Source organism: Fringilla coelebs (assembly GCF_963513975.1).
Source record: "Fringilla coelebs genome assembly, chromosome: 9".
NCBI lineage: Eukaryota > Metazoa > Chordata > Aves > Passeriformes > Fringillidae > Fringilla > Fringilla coelebs.
In genome coordinates, this window is record NC_140067.1 from 572,642 (window position 1) to 591,345 (window position 18,704).

The 18,704-nt window shown below is 52.9% G+C and overlaps 1 protein-coding gene across 1 annotated transcript in view; it reads left to right on the forward strand.

Moving 5' to 3' along the window:
- NEGR1 (neuronal growth regulator 1) overlaps positions 1–18,704 on the forward strand; it is a 173,234-nt gene that overhangs the window by 22,081 nt on the left and 132,449 nt on the right. The gene's annotated exons all lie outside the window — the stretch shown is intronic.

Genomic DNA, 18,704 nt, shown 5'->3' on the forward strand with positions numbered 1-18,704 from the left:
GGAGGAGCTGCTGGCTGCCCACAGGGACCAGAGACACGCTGCTCCTGGGGGCTGTGCCTGCCCAGCTGTGCCCAGCTGCCACCACCATCACCCTGCTGCCACCACCAGCACCACCCTGCTGCCGCTGCCACAAACCATCCTATAGAGGGACAAATCCATCTTAGAGGGGCACAAACCATCCTATAGAGGGACAAACCCATCTTAGAGGGGCACAAACCATCCTATAGAGGGACAAACCCATCTTATAGAGGCACAAACCATCCTATAGAGGGACAAATCCATCTTATAAAGGTACAAACAATCTTAGAGAGGCACAAACCATCTTACAGAGGCAAAAACTGTCCTATAGAGGGACAAAACCCATCTTGCAGAGGCACAAACCCTCCTAGAGAGGCACAAACCATCCTACAGCAAGACAAACCCATCTTAGAGAGGCACAAACCCATCTTAGAGAAGCACAAACCATCCTACAGCAAGACAAACCATCCTACAGCAAGACAAACCCATCTTAGAGAGGCACAACCATCTATTAGAGAGGCACAAACCATCTTAGAGAGGCACAACCATCTATTAGAGAGGCACAAACCATCCTAGAGAGGCACAAACCATCCTAGAGAGGGACAAGCCATCCTATAGAGGAACAAAACCCATCTTGCAGAGGCACAAACCATCCTACAGAGGCACAAACCATCCTACAGCAAGACAAACCCATCTTACAGAGGCACAAACCATCCTAGAGAGGCACAAACCATCCTAGAGAGGCACAAACCCATCCTAGAGAGGCACAAACCCATCCTAGAGAGGCACAAACCCATCCTAGAGAGGCACAAACCCATCCTAGAGAGGCACAAACCATCCTAGAGAGGCACAACCATCTATAGAGAGGCACAAACCATCCTAGAGAGGCCCAACAGTCTATTAGAGAGGCACAGAGCCCCTGGCCAGAGCCCCCCCAGCCCAGGGCTGCCTGGTGGGAGCAGGGGGAATGAAGGCATGGGGCAGTGTTTCTGGGGGAAGCACATGCTTTGGTTGGTTTTCCAGGGCTGTCACCAACAGTTTCAGGGTGTGCAGTGCTTCCTCTGACCCTCCCCACAGTTACCCTTGGATCATCTGCTCTCCTGGCAGGACACTCCCAGCCCCACAGGGTTCTACATCAGCAGCTCTGTTTGGTGTCCAGCACACACTCAAATCAGCTTTTTCTTCAGGATCACTGCCTGGAGGAGCAGTGCAGACACCTGGCTGCAGGGCTGTGGTGGGTTACTGAGCTTTAATGCACTGCAATTCAGGACTGCAAAGCACTCAGTGACCAACTCTCTGGAATTGTTTTTCTCAGCTGACAAATATTTCTCTGTATTTTAGAAGAACTTAGGTGTCTTTTATTTTCGCCTTTACTTGAAGCATGATTTTAAAAAAAAATTGTGGAATGAAGGCAAGCAAGAAAAAGATTTGTTTTTCTCCTCTTCTTCCCAAAGTATGATTTTTTTTTTTTTTGTTTAACTTTGTTTCCCAGCTGAACACTTGGGGAGATTTAGGGGTATTTTTGAATCAGTGTGGTAGCGAGCAGAGTTATCAGCAAATGGCCTGTTGCTTTAGCAGCAATATCACTCCTGCAGCAGCACCTGCCCCTGCAGGAGGGGAGCAGCTGCTGGGGCTGGGAGCACAAATGAAACCTTGATGGATCCACAGCCCGTTCCCATCCCCACTGCTGCTCCCTCCGTGCTGCTCTGGCTCAGCCAGGGCTGCCTGCTCAGCCCCAGTGCCAGCGGGGCTGGGACGGACTGGGACGGACTGGGACGGGCTGGGACGGGCTGGGACGGGCTGGGACGGGGGCCTGGGGCAGCAGAGCCCCCCTGGTTTGTGTGCAGGTGCCAGGGGAGGGTTTCTGTGCTGGGATGGGGGGGAAGCTGCAGTGAGATGGTTCTGTGTCCTGGGCTGGTCAAACAGCCTGGGCAGGGGGCCAGGGAGGGACTGGGGACAGGGATGGAGGGACAGACACAGGGAATGGCTCCCAGTGCCAGAGGGCAGGGATGGATGGGGGATTGGGAATTGGGAATTGTTCCTGGGAGGATGGAGAGGGGCTGGGATGGAATTCCCAGAGCAGCTGGGGCTGCCCCTGGATCCCTGGCAGTGCCCAAGGCCAGGCTGGACACTGGGACACCCTGGGACACTGGGAGGGGTCCCTGCCAGGGCAGGGGTGGCTCTGGGTGGGCTCTGAGGGCCCTCCCAGCCCAGCCCAGCCCAGGGTGGGATTCTCTGGCTCTGTGGCTGGCACAGGGCTGGACTCAGGGCTGTTTGTCCCAGGGGCTCTGCCCAGGCAGCTCCTGCTGGGGTTTCTCCTTCCAGCTCCACATGGCCCCAAGTGCAGCCCTGAGCAGCAGCCCCAGCTCATTCCCTGCCCAGGGGCAATGCTGGCAACCAGAGAAGGAAAAGCAGCCCCAGTGCAGGTAAACACTGCCTTTGGTGGCTCTGCAGCTTTGTGTTCTCTCCTCAAACCCCCAGATCCATTCCCACAGCCTCTGATGTGGGCCAGTGTAGCCAAAGAGATTTTTCCTCACTGGGGCAATGCCTCGTTCCTTTTCTGTGCTTTTCACTCCAGCTTTTATAGCTTGCTCTGAGAAAATGGAGATGTTTTATTCCTACCCCATTAAAAAATAAAACACCGGTGCAAGGTAAATGTTTGTTTGTTTGAGAAAGTGTGAGAAATTGGCGTGATTGCGCTGTGGTGGAAAATCTTCCTATTTTATTGAGACGTAAGCAGGGTGGATCAGTTCTGCTGGGAAGAGCAAGCTGATGTGATCAGAGCAGCCCAGGGACCTACAGCCAAAGGGAAAATGTGTGTGGAAAGGCTGCTCACCCTGCCAAGAAACTCACCCACATGGGACCTAAAATCTTCCTGATAGGGACTTAGAAAATGCTGTCCTTTGAATCCAGGTGGCATTCTCTGCAATTCCCTGGGCAGTGCAAAGATTTCCTATTCCAGTCACTTACCCTTCCAGCATTAATGGAGAAAGCTTGGCTAGAATGCTTTTCTCATTATGCATTCCTTAAAAAAACAAACCCCAAACCCACAACTGAGGAGCTTTTTGTTCCTGAGTCCACGTGTGTCAGTTCCAAATTCATGGGATCGTTGCAGGTGGAAAGGTTTGTTCCTCCTGACAGCTGTCAGCCTCGCTGGGGATGCAAATTAATATTGAAGGACAACAAATGAATGGCAGAGGAAATCTTGAAAATCTCCTCAGCCCGAGACAGCCGGGTGCAGACTTTTAATGCACTAAAATATGAATTGCAAGTGGGCAAATTGCTGGGGGGTTCAGGTGGCTGGTTTGGGAGGGGAAGGAGCAGATCCCTCTGACAGGCCCAGAGCAGACACAGCCGGGCATTTCAGAGCCTGCCTGGACAGACAGACAGACAGACAGACAGACACTGGGGGCACTCGGGCAGTTCAGAGTAGGAAATGGAATTTCTGCCATTATCACTCCGTTGTTGCTTGCTCCTTTCCACAGCTGAATTATTTTACAAGTGCTGGCCTCTCCTGTTTGATGAAACGGCCTCATATTGTGCCAGTGGAGGCACGGCCACATCCACCCTCTTGGTTTCACTGTGAATTTTTGATTGCTGCCCCAGCGTCCCTGGGAGAAGCTGCAGTTGTCAGGGTACTGGCTGTAAAGATTTACTTCTGTTGTTGGAGTGCTGTGGCACTTTCTGTGCTATAAACCTCAGGACTGGAGAGCGGCGCAGGAAAATTTCGGCTGAGTGATTGTTCCGGATCAATAAATGCATCCGTGAGCAGAGGGGGCTGGAGGCTGAACCCTCATCCATCACCGGCCCTGGAGCCCAGTCAGGGCCAGAGCTTCGTCATCCCAGCCCTGGTGCTGGGCACAGCGCTGCTCTTGCTCACAGAAAATGAATTTATTGACAGCTGGGCCCGGATCGATTACAGCCCGGCTCTCCCTTGGGCAGGAGCTTTTCCCTGGTGAGCAAGGAAAGGCTGGGGAGGGGAGTAGGTGTAACTCTTGATTTGCTTCTGGTCAACAACACTTCCTCCTCAGTGCTGGTCATCTTTTATATGTCATAGAGTGAATTAATTATAGCAGGGGAAAAAAATCTCTTGGAATGCCGTTTGTGCATGTGTCTGTCACAGCGATGTGTTTAGTGAGACAAGATTAAATCAAGGGAAATCTAATGGAATAGAAAATCAGACCTCCCCAAGGGAACTGCTTTGGTTCCTTGGAAGCTCAACAGGAACATGTGCGTGACTAGTCCCAAGGGTTTAGCAAGAAATAAATAAAAAAGTTATTGCTGCCCAGTGGGAAGGGGCAGTGGGGCAGTCACTGTCCTTGCAGGTGCCCAGAAGATGTGTGGCAGTGGCACTCTGGGTGTCCCTGTGGGCGTGGGGCTGTGCAGACACCCCCAGAGACCTTCCCAGCTTTCAGGGTTCTGGGTTCTGGGGCTGGCTGGTGAAACCCTGGCAGCATTCCCAGGTGTTGGGAAGTGAGCTCTGGAACGTGTGGGCACCCACGGGAAGGCTCCAAAGAGAGGAGCCCAGAACTATTGAGGCTCTTGGAAAAGATGTGCAGGGACTCAGCCAGGCCAGGCTCTGCTCAGGTGCCACCCCCCCAGTGAGCACTGAGAGCCCTCCTGTCCCCTCCTGTCCCTGCAGTGGTTATCTCCTCCTCCTCCTCCTCCTCCTCCTCCTGCACTGAGCACACCTGGCTTGGTCTGGGTGTGCGAGGGGCTGGGCTGTTCTATGGGCTGTCACAGACACATTTCTGAAAAATCCTTTCCTTAGGGTTTTTCCTCCTGAGAAGCTGAGAGGCCTCAGGAGCAAAATGTGAGCAATGATTGTTTGCTGCTGTGCAGTGCAACAGGTGGATCTGGGATGGGTCTCACGTGGTTGTTTCTAATTAATGGCCAATCCCAGTCCAGCTGTCCAGACTGTCTTGGTCAGAGACAAACCTTTGTTATTCATTCCTTTTCTATTCTTAGCCAGCCTTCTGATGAAATCCTTCCTTCTATTCTTTTAGTATAGTTTTTAATATAATATATATATCATAAAATAATAAATCAGCCTTCTGAACATGGAATCAACTTTCTCATCTCTTCCCTCACCCTGGGACCCCTGTGAACACCACCACATATGGGGTGTTCTATGGGGTGTTTATGGGTGTTCTGTGGGTGTTCTATGGGGTGTTTTATGGGTTGATTTATGGGTGTTTTATGGGGTGTTCTATGGTTGCTCTATGGGATGTTCCATGGGGTTTTTATGGGGTGCTCTATGGGGTGTTCTGTGGGGCAGGTCTCTCCAGCAGGGCCTGGCTGATGCCCCCACAGCCCCAGCAGGATGCAGAGCCCACCCCAGGGATGTGCTGGGCTCCTGCCCGGGCTGCCAGGAGAGGTTTGTTCTGCCCTGCATCTCCGGGATGCTTCAGCACTGAACTTTGGGAAGCTCTGGGAACCTGGGGGTCAGGCCATGCCCTTCCTGCGGCGGGCAGGAGTGTCCCCATCCCCCGAACGGGACCGTCCCCATCCCCCTGAACGGGACCGTCCCCATCCCCTGAACGGGACCGTCCCCATCCCCTGGAACGGGACCGTCCCCATCCTCCGGAATGGCCCCGCAGCCCCGCTCCGATTGCGCTGCGTATGCAAATCAGGTAATTAGTCAGCAGCCCGCGCAATTGCGGAGTTTTGCATGGGTAATTCTGCAGAGCGGGCCTCAGGTGTGGAGCGCTCATCGTTTTGCACACGCGACACTCATTTATTTATTTCAATGCCTCTTTTCACACGCGGGTCTCTGCGTGCCCAGCAGAAGCTCCCATCCCCCGGCAGTGCAGGGCTGTGCTGGATTGCGATTTCCCGGGGGAGGGGAGAACAGTTCTCTTCATTTTCACTCCATAGTTTGTTTATAATGGGAATCAGCTCTTGGTGGAATATTTGCAATAAAAAGCTTTGAAATTGATTAAATGCCTGAGGTTCCTCTTGGCCATTAAGCAAAGTTGGCAGCCATTTATTGCTTTGAACAGAGCAGGCGGCAGAGATAATCCCCTCAATGTAATCAGTCCCTGCAAGAGAATGAAGTGTAAACAGCAGCGGGATGATGTCAAAGTTCAGGATTTTGGGAATGATGCAGGAATATCGTATTACCAGCACCAGAAACTTTCCTGCAGCACTGGGACACTGGCTCCTTCCCTGGGCTCCCCAGGAAGCATCCCCCACACCCCAAACTGCCCAGCTCCTCTCCTGCTTGGACAAACAATCCATTTCTGGAACACGTACCTGAGTTCATTTTTCGCTGGAGCTCTGGGTTTTTCTAGGCCACCTGCTTACCCTAAATATTCTCCCTCTGCAGTCTCTGCCTGTTTACAATAGGCCCAATTAGTCAGATCTCAATCAGCCCCAGCCCAGGTTTAACGAGGGCTCCTTTGAAGCTGCATCCTTAGGGCTGAGGCAGGTCCCCGTTCCTCCCTGGGAGAGCTGCTCCACTTCTTCTACCAGCGCCTGCTCCCTGCCATCCCAAGGCTCTGGAGCTTGGCCAGGACCCTGGGACGAGGGCTGGGGTCTGCTGTGGGAGGCCAGACCCTCCAGTGGGGTTAGGGTGTGGAGATTGTCCACGAGCTCCTTCTGCTCCCCAGCACCTGCAGCACCCCCAGAGCTGCAGCTCCCGTGGTGAGCCAGCCCTGCAGAGCCCCGGGGGGCTGAGACCCCCATCCCCAGCACAGGGTCTGTGGGGTGGGTCCTGGTGGGCTGAGACCCCCACCCCCAGCACAGGGTCTGTGGGGTGGGTCCTGGTGGGCTGAGACCCCCATCCCCAGCACAGGGTCTGTGGGGTGGCCCAGGTGGGCTGAGAGCCCCATCCCTCCAGCACAGGGTCTGTGGGGTGGGTCCTGGTGAGCTGAGACCCCCATCCCTCCAGCACAGGGTCTGTGGGGTGGGTCCTGGTGGGCTGAGACCCCCAATCCCAGCACAGGGTCTGTGGGGTGGGTCCTGGTGGGCTGAGACCCCCAATCCCAGCACAGGGTCAGTGGGGTGGGTCCTGGTGGGCTGAGACCCCCATCCCCAGCAGAGGGTCTGTGGGGTGGCCCAGGTGGGCTGAGACCCCCATGCCCAGCACAGGGTCTGTGGGGTGGCCCAGGTGGGCTGAGACCCCCATCCCCAGCACAGGGTCTGTGGGGTGGGTCCTGGTGGGATGAGACCCCCAGTCCCAGCACAGGGTCTGTGGGGTGGCCCAGGTGGGCTGAGACCCCCATCCCTCTAGCACAGGGTCTGTGGGGTGGGTCCTGGTGGGCTGAGACCCCCATCCCCAGCACAGGGTCTGTGGGGTGGGTCCTGGTGGGCTGAGACCCCCATCCCTCCAGCACAGCATCTGTGGGGTGGCCCAGGTGGGCTGAGACCCCCATCCCCAGCACAGGGTCTGTGGGGTGGGTCCTGGTGGGCTGAGACCCCCATCCCTCCAGCACAGGGTCTGTGGGGTGGCCCAGGTGGGCTGAGACCGCCATCCCTCCAGCACAGGGTCTGTGGGGTGGCCCAGGTGGGCTGAGACCCCCATCCCCAGCACAGGGTCTGTGGGGTGGGTCCTGGTGGGCTGAGAGCCCCATCCCTCCAGCACAGGGTCTGTGAGGTGGCCCAGGTGGGCTGAGACCCCCAATCCCAGCACAGGGTCTGTGGGGTGGGTCCTGGTGGGCTGAGACCCCCAATCCCAGCACAGGGTCTGTGGGGTGGGTCCTGGTGGGCTGAGACCCCCATCCCCAGCACAGGGTCTGTGGGGTGGCCCAGGTGGGCTGAGACCCCCATCCCTCTAGCACAGGGTCTGTGGGGTGGGTCCTGGTGGGCTGAGACCCCCATCCCTCCAGCACAGGGTCTGTGGGGTGGCCCTGCAGGCTCAGGGGGATGTTTTGCTGGCTGGGCTGGGCTGGGCTCAGGCTGGGACCAGGGGGTCCCTCCCTGGCAGCTGCTGAAGGGCTCGCGGTGTCCCCGGGCCAGGAGCTGCCTCTGCTCCTGGCAGGGCTTTGCTGCTGCTGCTTTCTGCTCTGGGCTCTGCCACGGAGCAGCCTGGCCCTGGGAGACAAGTTTCCAGAATTCATCTTTTGCTGATCCTCTCCTTGCCAAACACATCCCTCCCTTCAGACCTGAGTGCCGGCCGCTGGCTGGCAGCACGGATATTGTCCTGGAGCTTTAGAGGTGGGAAACCTGTGGCTTCCAGGGCCAGGAAAGCCTTGGGAAAGCTTCAGAGGTGCTTGTCTGAGAAATTAAAGTCATCACCTGGAAAGGACACTATTTACAGTACCTCTCTGCTTCCATTTCACAGCCTCAGTGTAAATCCTGACTTCCACACAAATTTATTATTTGCCTTTGTCGCTGGAGACCTTGTCTGGTGGTATTTATCATATATATTGTGTGTGATTATATTTCAACTTCAAATTACCACTGGCAGACACGACCAGGCCCTGGCATCTCTCTTTATTACACTTTGTGCTCAGCAATTCATTTTGCCTGATGGAGCCAGGGTGTCACACGGGCAGGTTCCATGATTTATTGCTGTGCTTCCAGACTTTTTGTCCTGAGCCTCCACCTGTTCCCCAGCTGTTACTGGAGCGTGTGTCTCGCTCTGGGAGGGTTGGAGCTGTGCTGTGGAGCTCTAATGCAATTCCTCCCCGTAATCCCTCTGATTACATGGGGCTCTGTAATCAGCCCTGGTAATCTCCTGCTCCTCTCCTGTGCTCTGGACCTGTGTGCAACCCACAGCAAATGCTGCCTGCTCTGCTCAGCTGGGACATCAAAGCAAACTCAGAGTTAAGCCCAGGTAGCTCAGGGGTCAAAATCAACAGTACTGAGGTGTGCAGGAAGCAGTGGCACTGTGGGATCAGGGAATCCCAGCCTGGGACCCTAAACCCACCTGGGAGATGCATTTGTTCAAGGGCATCCACTTTATTTGGGGTATAATTCTAAAACAGGACTATGTCTGGTTGTTCTTCCTAATTCAACCTGTGGCATAGTCAAGGAAATTCTTCGTAGCAGGACGATTTCCTTCCCTCTCCAAGTCTTTCATAATTCTGGTTGCATTAGCTCACGTACAGCCAAGCTGCCAAATCTGTGCCTCCAGTGAACACATGGCATCAAACCAGTGGCACACCTCAGGCTTCCTGCCACGCCTGACCAAAGCTGATGGAGTTTCCTCCAGGAGTTCCTGCTGTTTGTCCCTGTGATGCCAGGGTGGGGTTTTTCAGGACAGGGGCTGGCTGTGCAACAAGAGGCAACAATCTGCTTTGCAATGAGGACTCTCCAACATCCCAGGCTGCAGTAGCTGCGTGGGGATTTTGGTGTTTGTGTTCCATGGGAAGGCAAGGACTGGGACAAGGGGATCCTTAGGGTCCCAAGCCTTCATTCTGCGATCAGGGTGAAGTTCTCTCTTCACAACTTTGTAACAGCAATGTTCATTATTTTCAACCACGCAGTCTGTAAAAGAGCAGAGTGTTTCCAGCCAGTTTTGTGTCTCTGTGCAGCAGCGGGGCTGGGCAGGGGCTGCTCCACTTTGGGATTCTTTTTTGTGGGGATCCCATCCTGGACATGGAGATGGAGTGTGGGGAGGGATTTGGGCTGAGCCTCAGCCCTTCTCAGCCGTGTTTGGCCTTGAGGCAATGCAGATTGGGCACATTTTTGCCAGAAATTTGCACCAAATAATGTCAATTTCCACTGGACAGTAAATGGCATTTGGTCCCCATTTAGGATGGTTCCCAGTGACAGGTGTTTCCTTTAGGATCGTTCCCAGTGCCAGGTGTGTCCTGTAGGATGGTTCCCAGTGCCAGGTGTTTCCTTTAGGATGGTTCCCAGTGCCAGGTGTTTCCTTTAGGGCCATTTCTCGTGCCAGGTGTTTCCTGTAGGATCGCTCCCGGTGCCAGGTTCGGTTCCCCCGCAGGAATTCCCGGGCTCAGCCAGGCGGATTTTGGGGCGGGCAGGGACAAAGCCCGGAGGGAGCAGCCGCCGGTCCCGAGCTGAGCGCCGCGCTGCTCTCGGAAGAGCCAGAGCTCCCTCTGCTTGCAGGCAATTAGCCGCGGCGTTAATTGCACCGGCACCCAGGACGGGGCTGGACCTGCATCTCCCCCAAACCGGGGGGTGTGTGCTGCTTGGGAGGGGATGCGAGCAGGAAGGTCTTCGGTATGAGTGAGGGCTTCCAGTAAATCTGGAAAATAGAGGAAAATTCCTGTCCGTGTCTGTGATTTCTTAGTTCCTCTCCTTATCTCTTAGGAATAGAAATTATATTGCTGTGAGAGACAACTGTCCATCTAAAACATTACTTATAATTTTAGATATATGTGTGCATACATATATTTATGTTAACAATATTAATTTTAAATTATTTGTATTAAATAAAACTATATCAAATAATTTAAATGCAATTTAATTTTTAAAAATAAAAAATTAAATACATAATATTAAATAAATAGTATGAAATAAATTTAAAAGCAATCTATTGCTTCAGTTGGTTTAAACTGGCAGGTTCCAGCTCGAGTCTGGTGAGAGTCCCTGGCTTTGCTGATTGGTGCTCAATGCCAGCTCGGGGTATCCCCACATTTCCTGAGTTAGGGATTCTTTCCTCATCTCAGAGGAGAAGAGGGAAATATCCTGTGGAAAGGACCTTGTTGCAGCAGATTGGGACTGACTGGTGTATGACATTCTGAGAGGAGTTCCTGTGGGTTTAATTGCACAGAGGCTGGGCGCTGTCCCTGTGTGCGGGGTCAGGGCTGCCCTGCGCGGCTGTGCCAGTGCGTGGGCAGCACTGGCAGGGATGGTGGGCCCTGGCAGGGCAGCACAGCCTTTCCCCAGCCCGGCCAGCTCTGCCAGGTGTTTTTGTGAGAAGCACGGGCTTGTTCGGGGCTCTGGGAGTGCCTGCAGGGCCGTAACAGCACCCGGGGCATCCTCTGCTGGGATGGAGGGAGCAGGTGCTCTGAGAGCTGGCAGCAGCTCCAGAGATGCTGGTCTGTAGAACCAGCAGGGACACAAAGCAGGTCCCTTGCTATTACATACAAACCCCAGCACAGACAGAACAAAAAAACCCCACAAACACATAAAAAAACCCAGCAAAAGTCAACAAACAGAGAAACAACCAACCAATATCAAACCCAGCAAGGAAACAAGAAATAAAGGCAGAGACACAGAGAGAAAAGGCTCCCAGGGGTGTTGTCAGCAGGAGGGGATGCAGCCCCCTCCTGCTCCTGCCTGGGCTGTGGTAATTCAGATTAGGATCATCTGCACCCTCATTCCACAGCATCGGAGCACCCTGCACAGACCCGTGGCACAGCATCATCCCAAAGGATGCCCTTGGGAGCTGGGGAGCCAAACTGGATTTAACTGGAGGCAAACTGACACCTGGGTGGGACTGGTGGGCTCCGTGTGCAGGGGGGGAGGAAAGGAGCTGCAGTAAATGAGGGAAATTCCAAGAAAATCCCTCTGTCCAGGCTTAGGAAACACGTGCCAGGGAGTTAAAGGCATCCTCGATCTCCCGGCCGCGCGGGTGTGAGCCGAATGGGAATTTCCCGGAGCGGCTGCTGGGAACCCCGGGTGCTGGGAGGCTGCGCTGCCCTCCCCATCGGAATTCAGGTCAGCGCTCCGAAAAACAGCGGCGGCGGGCACAGCTCAGCCCCAGGGCCGCAGGGATGCTCCCCGCGGCACAGCGAGGAGAGGGGCTGCCACAGCTCTCACCAAAATGTGCGAATTGGGCCTCCAAATATCCGCATTTATCGTGGCTAAGTAACCGAATTTACCGAATCTCAGTGCGGTGGTCAGTCAGTGAATCAGGTTGTAACTGATCTGCACTGAGAGATGGATGGATGGATGGATGGATGGATGGATGGATGGATGGATGGATGGATGGATGGATGGATGGAAGGAAGGAAGGAAGGAAGGAAGGAAGGAAGGAAGGAAGGAAGGAAGGAAGGAAGGAAGGAAGGAAGGAAGGAAGGAAGGAAGGAAGGAAGGAAGGAAGGAAGGAAGGAAGGAAGGAAGGAAGGAAGGAAGGAAGGAAGGAAGGAAGGAAGGAAGGAAGGAAGGAAGGAAGGAAGGAAGGAAGGAAGGAAGGAAGGAAGGAAGGAAGGAAGGAAGGAAGGAAGGAAGGAAGGAAGGAAGGAAGGAAGGAAGGAAGGAAGGAAGGAAGGAAGGAAGGAAGGAAGGAAGGAAGGAAGGAAGGAAGGAAGGAAGGAAGGAAGGAAGGAAGGAAGGAAGGAAGGAAGGAAGGAAGGAAGGAAGGAAGGAAGGAAGGAAGGAAGGAAGGAAGGAAGGAAGGAAGGAAGGAAGGAAGGAAGGAAGGAAGGAAGGAAGGAAGGAAGGAAGGAAGGAAGGAAGGAAGGAAGGAAGGAAGGAAGGAAGGAAGGAAGGAAGGAAGGAAGGAAGGAAGGAAGGAAGGAAGGAAGGATTCCTTCCCAAAATCCCAGCTAAACCCGCTGCCATCTGAAAGTCACCCCCCCTTGCATCTGCCGGTGTTTCCTCTTCTGGTGAAGGGTGAAATGTTAATAAATATTAGTTTGTGTGGGCGGTGGTGGCCACTGGTATTTGCTGCACAAGCAAAGATTCCTGGAAAAATTTATAAAATGTCCTCAATGGTCATCGCTGAGCTTTCTGAGGAGAAAAACCCCGATTTTTCGGCTGGTTTAATTGTTCTCTGAGTGGTTGTTAGTGAAGAGGTAATTCAGCCCGAGCAGGAGGAGGCTGAGCACAGAGCAGTTATTTGCCATGGTTACCCCGGCCCTGAATGAAGGGACAATTATTCTGAGAGGGGCTGGAGATCCTGCTCGCTTTGCCATCCTTCAGAAGAGCTTTTCCCACTCCTTTGTGCCAGCAGCCAAAAAGGCAATTCGGTGCACTTATCCAATTTTAGAGCACGGTGTTTGTAATTAAAGAGTTTGCTGCTGGCCCGGGTGGGGGTGAGGGGTGCCAGGGGTGCAGGGGGTGCCAGGAGGTGCTGCTGGCTGGCGTGGAAAATCCCAGTGCTTCCCAGCTCCAGGCCTGCAGGAAGGGCTGCTGTGATCCTGTGTGTCCCATCCACCCAGGGATCCCCCAAATCCTGTACCCCAACCTGCATTCTCTTAGTGGTTTGCACAGGTTGGTCCCATCAGTTTGGGGATCCCCCAAATCCTGTACCCAGCCTGCATTCTCTCAGTGTCTGCACAGGTTGGTCCCATCCATCCAGGGATCCCCCAAATCCTGTACCCAGCCTGCATTCTCTCAGTGTCTGCACAGGTTGGTCCCATCCATCCAGGGATCCCCCAAATCCTGTACCCAACCTGCATTCTCTCAGTGTCTGCACAGGTTGGTCCCATCCATCCAGGGATCCCCCAAATCCTGTACCCAGCCTGCATTCTCTTAGTGTCTGCACAGGTTGGTCCCATCAGTTTGGGGATCCCCCAAATCCTGTACCCAGCCTGCATTATCATAGTGTCTGCACAGGTTGGTCCCATCAATCCAGGGATCCCCCAAATCCTGTACCCAACCTGCATTCTCTTAGTGTCTGCACAGGTTGGTCCCATCAGTTTGGGGATCCCCCAAATCCTGTACCCAGCCTGCATTCTCATAGTGGTTTGCACAGGTTGGTCCCATCAGTTTGGGGATCCCCCAAATCCTGTACCCAACCTGCATTCTCTTAGTGGTTTGCACAGGTTGGTCCCATCAGTTTGGGGATCCCCCAAATCCTGTACCCAGCCTGCATTCTCTCAGTGTCTGCACAGGTTGGTCCCATCAGTTTGGGGATCCCCCAAATCCTGTACCCAGCCTGCATTCTCTCAGTGTCTGCCCAGGTTGGTCCCATCCACCCAGGGATCCCCCAAATCCTGTACCCAGCCTGCATTCTCTCAGTGTCTGCACAGGCTGGTCCCATCAGTTTGGGGATCCCCCAAATCCTGTACCCAGCCTGCATTCTCTCAGTGTCTGCACAGGTTGGTCCCATCCATCCAGGGATCCCCCAAATCCTGTACCCAGCCTGCATTCTCTCAGTGTCTGCACAGGTTGGTCCCATCCATCCAGGGATCCCCTAAATCCTGTACCCCAATGTGGGGGCCCAGAAAATCCCTCTGGCTGCCCTGGAGGACTCAAGCCCCTGCCCAGGGGGCTCAGAGACCTTGGCACACAGCCCAAGGCCCCTGTGCCTTTGATTTAGCCTTTGGAAAAAACAATTACCAACCTTGTATGAAAAATTACAAGCCATGAAAGTTTAAGTAGAATAATAGTGGATTTATCACAGAGTGAAAAATGGATTTTTGAGGTTTTTAGAATGGGGGTTTGGGGTAAGATGGAGGAATCTGGGCATGTCCAGCCTTTCTCCTTCTTGCTCTTGGCCTCCATCTCCTGCTGTGATGGTGGTGGCACTTTTGGGTTGGTTTAGAGCAGCACTCACTGTCTGACACAGGTGACAGGTACTGGGAAGCAATTGTAAACATTGCACACGTGGTTTTTAGTATAAAAGAGAACACCAGCCTGGGGCAGGCAGAGTGCCTTGGGCTGTCCTGCTGGACACACCTCAGCAGGCCAGAGAAAGAATTTTACAGATGAGGAATAAACAATAAACAGCCTTGAGAGTGAGAACTGAAGAGCTCTGACTCCTCCTTGGAGCGCTGGACTGGGAAAAGAGACTTTTTAAGGTTTCTCAGGGTCACTCTGAGCAGCTCGAGACCCCGAGACACCCCAGCCTGTATTCTCTCAGGGGCTTGCACATGCTGGCTCCCCCCAAAGCTCTGGGTATTTTGGAGGTGGGGGAAGCTTTGGGAGTTTTGGCAGGGGAATGTTTGGAGGAGAGACAGCTGCTTGGGATTGGGAAAAACGCCAATCACTGGTTTTTAAAATTGTAAAAGCTTAATAGTAATAAAATGGCTATAAAAATAGTAATATAATTGGAGTGATAATGATTTGGACAATCTGGATTAGGACAATATGAGACAAAGAAACAAAGAGTCACAGACAGTCCGGGCATCACAAGCCCGAAAAGGCCCCACGTTAGCAGAGGATTAACCCTTAAAGCAACAGCCTGTTGCATATTCACACACCTCACCCATGGTGCATCAATTCCATTCCCACACAGGATTCTGGCTGGGCAGTGCCAGCTTCTTCCCCTGAATCCTGACGGCTCTGCAGGGCTGAGCAGGCAGGAAGAAGTTCGTTTGTTCTGATAAGGGAGCAATAAATTCTCTTTCTCTGAAAGATTGAGGTGTCCTGTGGTTGCTATCTTACTGCAAGACCTTTCTTTAGGAAAAAAGTCTCCCACACAGCATAGTCTCCACTCCAACCTTGTGTTATAAAACTATATTCAACGCACTACTCAAGAAAACCAGTACAGCATCGCTTTCTAACACAACACATACAATATTCATTGCAATATCTGTGAAAAGCCAATGATAAAATAGGCATTTTTCACGGGATGAAACACCTTAACTCCAGGGAGAGCAGGGCCATGGGCAGGGCTGGGGATGGCTGCACTCGGTGCCCTGAGAGGCTTTTCCATCCTGCCTGGCTGGGGTTCCGTGCTGGTTCCTGGGCTCTCTCTCGGGCTGTTCTGAGGTTTGCAGCCCCCAGCAGCTGCTGCTGTGTTTGAGGTCTCCCTCGTGGTGCCCTTCCACACGGAATCCTGTTGTCTTCTCCTGGAGGAGCAGATTCCTGTTCCTCACACCTGCAGCTCAGTGGCAGCCTGGAATTCCTGCTCCCTTCTGTCTGCCTCTCTCTCCCTGTTCCCTCTCCCATTGCCATTCCAGTGCCTGGAGCCAGCTCTGGGTGCTCCTGGCTGTGCTGAGAGAGGCTCAGGGGATGCAGTGATCCCTGAAAGCCCTCCTGGGGCACTTTGCCACTCAAGACAGAGCCTTCAATTTGGGCAAAGGCTTCACAGAATTTACCTTCCTCTTGTCTTGCACCCGTGTGCAATGGAATGGGTTTGATCAGGGTCACTGCACAGAGAGAAATAAAAGGAGTTTTTTTTTTCTGAAAGGGAAAAAATTAAATTGGTTGTATAGGAGCAGGTTAGGGGCAGGATTTCAAAGGAGCTGCTCCCCTTGGTGACTCCTCCTCTTCCTTCTGTGCATGTTCTAGTCAGAAACACGGAAAAGGAAGATGAATTTGTCAAGCAAATCTGAATGATTGGGTTCTGTGTTCGCTCAGTCAACAGGAACTCGATGGTTTAATGCTGTAATTAAGTGCTGTTCTTGTCCTTTGGTTTTTCCCAAGTGCCTGGGCCGTTCCTGTTACAAAACGCTTCGAGACAGAACTACGTAAAACATTAGAATGGGCGGTGACTTCTGCTTGGCTTTTATCTTTGAGGAGTTTTGCTTTAATATTTAACAATACTTTAATATTTAATACATCTGGAGCTGTTCTGGCAGCTCGTTCTGCTGGCCCCTCTGGTGCTGTGCTGAGCAGCTAATGGCATTGTTAGGATGGTTGATGGGCTGTTGTTGGGCTCTTACTGATGGGGCTGTCTGGGAGCAGAGCGAGGCAGGGCCCCAGGGGGCTGCTCCTGCTTCCCAAAGCTCCCCCTCAGCCTCCCCCTGACAGGTTTGGGCTTCTGACAAAAGGTGGAAACAAAAACGGGGCTGTCCTGGCCCGGCCTATCAAAGGTCACTGATAAAACTGCCTCCTCCAGCGCTCCTGGGAAAGCTGGAGGTGTCTGTGGGGCGGTTCCTGTCTGGAAAACCAGGGAATCCCAGACTGGTTTGGGTGGGAAGGGCCCTCAGAGCCACCCAGAGCCGTGGCAGGGACACCTCCCACTGTCCCAGGGTGTCCCAGTGTCCAGCCTGGCCTGGGGCACGGCCAGGGATCCAGGGCAGCCACAGCTGCTCTGGGAATTCCATCCCAGCCCCTGCCCACCCTGCCAGGAACCATTCCCCATTCCCAGTGTGCCGTCCCTCCCTGTCCCCTGGCAGTGGGAGCCATCCCCCTGCAGGATGGAGCAGGGCTTGTTCTCTGGTTCTTCTTGTTCTCCTTGTTCTCTTGCTCTCCTTGTTCTCTTGTTCTCCTTGTTCTCTTGTTCTCCTTGTTCTCTGGTTCTCCTTGCTCTCCTTGTTCTCCTGTTCTCTTGTTCTCCTTGTTCTCCTTGTTCTCTTGTTCTCCTTGTTCTCTGGTTCTCCTTGCTCTCCTTTTTCTCTTGTTCTCTTGTTCTCCTTGTTCTCTTGTTCTCCTTGTTCTTTTGTTCTCCTGTTCTCCTTGTTCTCTTGTTCTCTTGTTCTCCTTGTTCTTTTGTTCTCTTGTTCTCTGGTTCTCCTTGTTCTCCTTGTTCTCCTGTTCTCCTTGTTCTCTTGTTCTCCTTGTTCTCCTTGCTCTCCTTGTTCTCCTTGCTCTCCTTGTTCTCCTGTTCTCCTGTTTTCCTTGTTCTCCTTGTTCTCTTGTTCTCCTGTTCTCCTTGTTCTCTTGTTCTCTGGTTCTCCTTGCTCTCCTTGTTCTTTTTTTCTCTTGTTCTCTTGTTCTCTTGCTCTCTTGCTCTCCTTGTTCTCCTCATTCTCTTTGCTCTCCTTGTTCTCCTTGTTCTCCTCATTCTCTTTGCTCTCCTTGTTCTCCTTGTTCTCTTGCTCTCCTTGTTCTCCTCATTCTCTTTGCTCTCCTTGTTCTCCTTGTTCTCCTCATTCTCTTTGCTCTCCTTGTTCTCCTGTTCTCTTGTTCTCTGGTTCTCTTGTTCTCCTTGTTCTCCTGTTCTCCTTGTTCTCCTGTTCTCCTTGTTCTCTTGTTCTCCTCATTCTCTTTGTTCTTCTTGCTCTCCTTGTTCTCCTGTTCTCCTGTTCTCTTGTTCTCCTCATTCTCTTTGTTCTCCTGTTCTCCTGTTCTCCTGTTCTCCTTGCTCCTGAGTGTTTCCTGAGCTGGGTTCCCTCCTGTGCAGAGCAGCACGTGGAGCTCTGCCAGCTCCTCCTGCCTGGGGAAAGCCCAAGGCTCTTCCCCACAGCCCAGAGTTCTGGCCCCACAAAGGAATTATCAGTGATTTATGTCCAGGTTCCTCAGGGGCTGCCCTTCTGTGGCCCAAGGGCTGCGGGCTGGGGAGGAGCTGCTCTGGGGTCTGTGCTGGCAGGCTCACGGATGGAAGGAATGATGCACCCCAGAAATCATCCCCAGGCACCCCTGGCTGCTTCACCCCTTCCAGGGGATCTCCCTGGCCCCTGTCCCGCTGCCCTGCCCCTGCCCTGTGGCTGGAAGCTCAGGGAGCTGGGAGGGATCATTCCTTCCCAGCTAGGCTGGGGAAAAGTGGCACCCCCAGGATTTAGAGCACGTTCCTGGCCCTGCTGTTTCATGTGTGGTGGAGACAAAAATCTTCCATTCTGGAAGTGGCACAGCCACGAGCCATTTAAATATCATTTACTGGGAGAAACTCCAGGAGTGAGCTCCATCTGACAGTTCCAGGCTTAACTCATTTCAAACAGTTTAAGCCTATATTCTATTCCCCAGATATGGAAAATAGAGCTAATTTCAACTGATTTCAAATAGTTTAAGTATCTACTTTAATCCCCAGGTGTGGCAAAGAGAGAAAACTACAAACAGTAGTTACTTAAAATGCAATTGAAAATAACGCTAAAATAATAATAATGATAGTAATGTTCAGTCTTTGTAAGGATTGTGTGCATAATAGCACAATAAATCTTCAGTTTTAGAGAGTTTGCTCTTATTTTCTGATTGAGTGTTATTGATGCTTTTCTGGAGTAACACATGTCTAGGGCTGACACAGACAAGTGCAAACAGAGCAGTGCACAGGAGAGCAC